The following is a 5,247-nucleotide window of genomic DNA, read 5'->3' on the forward strand; positions in this document are numbered from 1 at the left end:
CTAAAGAGTACGCTGGGCGTACTCATGCGCTTAAGTTGGACGCGGACTCGCCTAGGTACGCTGGGCGTAGCGGGTCCAGATGCAAACCCTAATTTGTGGCTTGTGCACTATAAAAAGAATGCTAAGGCCTTGTGCTCAGCCACCATTTCAGAGAGTGAAACCCTAAGAGAGCATTTCCTTCGTCCTAAAGCTTGTGTGTGATTGTTTTGAGCTAAAAGTGCCTTTGTGTGTTAGTGAAGAAGAAGGAGGGGTGCTTGTGCAAGCAAAGGTTTGGAGTTCAAGCTTGGATCTGAGTTCTTCTGAGGGAGGAACTTCACTTAGAGGTAAAAAGCTCAAAACTTTCCTCTTTATTTTGGTTTGGTGTTTTATGGTCCATTTCTAGGGTTTAAGTCCCAAAGGTGGAGACTTTATGAGCAAAAGGGGCTTCATGGACCTAGATCTATCCCATTTCAGTGTTATGTGTGTTGTTGATCCATAAAAATCCCATCTTGGTCATCATTATGATGTCATGTTTGAGTTATGAGCTTTAAAGTGTTGGAAGTGGAGTGTTTTGGGTGTTGGTGACTCTCAAAGCCATGCAAAGGCTTAAAGTCACCAACTTTATGGATTAAGAGGCTTAGGGGTAGTCAGATCTAGGAGTTGGACGTGTGTCTTAACTGTTTAAGACACCAAAAGCAAAGGAGCATGAAACTGGGATTTACGCGGGGCTAATCCTAGTACGCACAGCGTAGGGGGTCGCGTTCCCCGATTCTGTGAGGTTGTCGGGTACGCCCAGCGTACAGGTTTGGTACGCGCAGCGTAACCCGGAGAGTTGACTTTTGTTGACTTTTAGGGTTTGGTCAATGTTTGGGTCTTTGAGCCATGAGAGGGGTAAAATGGTCTTTTACCCTTCTAAGAGTGCTAAGAGAGGGATTTAGTCTAGCCTTGAGAGTTGTATTGATTAAAGTACTTATTCCATGTGATTAGGCGGAGGCTAGACCAGGTTTTTACCAAGTTCGAGATTTACCGAGTTACCCGAGGCGATTCTTCTCACTATACTTTACCTAGAGTGGTAATCAAAGTTATATGACAGAGTATCTTGTATGTTATTTATGTGATTGTGATACACCGCATTATTTCTATGTGATTCATGTCATGTATGTTCCAGAGTTAGAACCGGAAGGTTCACAGAGTTAGGACCAGAGGGTCCACGGAGTTAGGACCGGAGGGTCCATAGAGTTATAGCCTCGAGTGGCTAATATGTATTATATGTGGTATTTTGGGGAACTCACTAAGCCTTGTGATTACAGTGTTTGTGTTATGTGTTTCAGGTACCAGTAAGTATCGCGGGCAGGCGCCGGCATGATCAGTACACGCCATTGGAGTTTCATACATTTTGATCTTGGGATGTGATTTTATGGATTTGTTATGTGATACATTGAGAATTGAGAATCTTTATGAATGAAATTACATTTTTAAAAAGTGAAAATTTTGTTTGAAATTTAAGTTCTTACAAGTTGGTATCAGAGCCTTGGTTTGAGGGATTCGGGTGCACCTTCGGGCGTATCTGAACTCAAACTGAGGATTTGAGAGATTTTCAAAATAAAACCACAAAATTTTTCTAAAGGAGTAAAAGGTTTTGAAAAGAGCAGAGCAAAGCAGTGTGTACGACCAGCCAATGCCAGAACGGTGATTTCCCAAAATACCCTTATATTATGTGTTATGAGATATGATATGATATGTTGTGCATGTTAGAGTAGGCTAGGTATTCTTATTAGGATTAGAGTGTCCTGATTTGTGATGCCTTAGCCTAGGGATTATGTTGCTAGGAGACGCTTGAGAGTGAGTAGGTAGCAGCGAGGAGCTTATGAGAGGTCTGCTAGAGAGTAACTTATACATAGTGAGAGTAGAGTACTCGGAATTTGGGATCCTAAGAGGAGGACTTGGGGTGAATACTTATGCGGTGTGGACAGTAGTATTGGGCCCATACTACTGAAGACATCGGATCAGTGCGCAACCCAAGTAAGAATCCTTAGGGTACCAGGGATCGAGTAGGAATGGGATATCAAGTATGTGCATACTCGAGCGAGTCTCTGATATTTTGTGTTGTATTTCAGAGAGACATCATGGTTGGGACACGTTACACACCTGAGAGCAGTGGTGTTAGTGATGAGGAGATCCGTAGGTTGATTCATGAGGAGGTGGTTGTTGCCATCCGAGCTGAGATACTGGAGATGTTTGGGTCTATCAAGACCACTCTGATCGAGACTTTTAACAAGTGTTACGCTGCTCTTACTGATGCTGCTGTTGCTGCGGCCACCGCAACCATCGCTGCTGCGAGACTGCAGGGGTGACTCGTTGTACCGAGAGTTCAGCAACACGAAGCCACCAGAGTTTGACGGGACGCAGGATCCGATCGTTGCGATGAGATGGATTTCTGATGTTGAGGGATTATTCTATACGTGTTCTTGTACAGAGCATCTGAGAGTTCGGTTCGCGCTGAACCAGCTTCGCTTGGGAGCGAAGGACTGGTGGAAGTTTGTGAAGGCGCACTATTCTTCTGCAGAGCTTGCCGCGGTGACCTGGGAGAGGTTCACCACTATGTTTCGTGATGAGTACGCTCCCCCGGTGGAAAGGGAACGTTTGGCCCAGGAGTTCTTGACCCTCAAGCAGGGTACCGAGTCTGTTACAATGATCACCAGGATGTTCCATGAGAGGGTGATGTTCTGTCCTAAGCACGTGTCTTTCGAACAGGCACGCATGATTCGGTATTTGAGCATTTTGAGGAGAGACATCCACAAGTTCGTGGCGAACTCGTCATACCGGAAATTTGCCGAACTTCAGGAAAATGCCCGGAAGAGGGAGATTGAGTTCGAGACTCAGGCCAGGGAGGAGGCAGAGTCTCATGGGAGGGATCGACGACCGGCACAGTCCCAGTCGGCAACCAAGCGGGCCAATCCCGCCGATTCGAGATCAGGGAACCAGAAGGGCTACACTTGTGGCAAGTGCGGCAAGAGTCATGAGGGGATTTGCAAAGCAGGGTCTTGCTACAAGTGTGGCAAGGAGGGGCACATGGCCAAGGATTTCCCCAAGGGGTTTGCAGTTTGTTTTCACTGCAACCAGACCGGACACCGGAAGGCCGGGTGTTCTCAGTTGCGGGGGTCAGCACAGGGATCTGCCCCTGCTACTGTACGAGCTACACAAAGTCGACCGGTGAAGGCCGAGGCACCAAAGGCTCGCGGGAGAGCCTTCCAGTTGACAGCGGAGGAGGTCCGCGTAGCGCCCGATGTTGTGGCTGGTATATATTCTTTCATCTATTTATTTTGAGTTGCGGTATTATGCTTATATTATGATATACATAGGTACATTTCTTGTGAGTTCTATACCTGCTTTGGTGTTATTTGACTAAGGTGCGAGTCGGTCTTTTGTGTCGTTAGCCTTTAGTCAGCACATCAGTATCTGACGAGAGGCGTTGATTCGACCTTTGCGAGTTTCCATAGCTGACGAGAGAGTGGTGCATGCCACTGATGTGATTCGAGGATGTGTACTCGAGATCTTCGGCGTTGAGTTTCTGATTGATTTGGTCCCGATTGCGATGGGAGATGTCTGTGTCATCATGGGCATGGACTGGTTGAGCAGGTTTGGAGCGGATATCGACTGCGAGCGACAACTGGTGACCATACGAGACCCTAGTGGGGAGTTCTTATGGTTTATGGCGAGGGTACCCGTTCTGGGTCAGCATTTTGTTCGGCCGCTAGAGCGAGGCAGAGCCTACAGCAGGGTTGTAGTGGATTTGTGGCTTATGTGGTGGATACGAGAGTAGATGCAGAGAGACCGAGGTCGGTCGATGAGGTCGTGAGTTCCCGGACGTTTTCCCTGAGGAGTTTTCGGGAGTGCCTCCAGGTAGAGTTCCGTATCGATTTGGTTCCGGGGGTAGCGCCCTATCGCCTTGCGCCACCAGAGATGTAGGAGTTATCCTCATAGCTGCAGGAGCTGCTGGGGAAGGGTTTATTCGGCCGAGTAGCTCGTTGTGGGGAGCGCCGATCCTTTTTGTCAAGAAAAAGGATGGTTCACACCGGATGTGCATTAATTACCGGGAGTTGAACAAGCTAACAGTCAAGAACCGTTACCCCTTACCGAGGATCGACGATTTGTTTGATCAGTTGTAGGGAGCGTCTTGGTTCTCCAAGATTGATCTAAGTTCTAGATATCATTAGATGAGAGTGCGTGATAAGCATATCCAGAAGACAACATTCAGGACTCGTTATGGGCATTACGAGTTCGTGGTGATGCCTTTCGGGCTCACCAATGCACCGGCGGAGTTCGTGGTGATGCCTTACGAGTTATGGGCATTATGAGTTCGTGGTGATGCCGGAGAGTTGACTTTTAGGGTTTGGTCAATGTTTGGGTCTTTGAGCCATGAGAGGGGTAAAATGGTCTTTTACCCTTCTGAGAGTGCTAAGAGAGGGATTTAGTCTAGCCTTGATAGTTGTATTGATTAGAGTACTTATTCCATGTGATTAGGTGGAGGCTAGACCAGGTTTTTACCGAGTTTGAGATTTACCGAGTTACCCAAGGTGAGTCTTCTCACTATTCTTTACCTAGAGTGGTAATTAGAGTTATATGACAGAGTATCTTGTATGTTATTTATGTGATTGTGATACACTGCATTATTTCTATGTGATTCATGGTGTGTATGTTCCAGAGTTTGCAGAGTTAGAACCAGAAGGTTCACAGAGTTAGAACTGGAAGGTTCATAGAGTTAGGACCAGAGGGTCCACAGAGTTAGGACCGGAGGGTCCATAGAGTTATAGCCTCGAGTGGCTAATATGTGTTATATGTGGTATTTTGGGGAACTCACTAAACCTTGTGCTTACCGTGTTTGTGTTATGTGTTTCAGGTACCAGTGAGGATCGCGGGAAGGCGCCGGCATGATCAGTACACGCTTTTGGAGTTTCATACATTTTGATTTTGGGATGTTATTTTATGGATTTGTTATGTGATACATTGAGAATTGAGAATCTTTATGAATGAAATTACATCTTTAAAAAGTGAAAATTTTGTTTGTAATTTACGTTGTTACACCTAACTTGACATGACTCTTCATTTCCATGATCCATGGGTTCAAAAACACCATGGAGCATCCTATGGGTTTTAGCCCAACTTGATAATCCATGGAGCATTAGCCCACTATACAAGTATGGATGATTTACACACTCAACCCATATATTTAATTAGTCCTCTTTTGATCACTTAATTAATTCCAAA

This window comes from Lactuca sativa, chromosome 1, assembly GCF_002870075.4.
Source record: "Lactuca sativa cultivar Salinas chromosome 1, Lsat_Salinas_v11, whole genome shotgun sequence".
Classification (NCBI taxonomy): domain Eukaryota; kingdom Viridiplantae; phylum Streptophyta; class Magnoliopsida; order Asterales; family Asteraceae; genus Lactuca; species Lactuca sativa.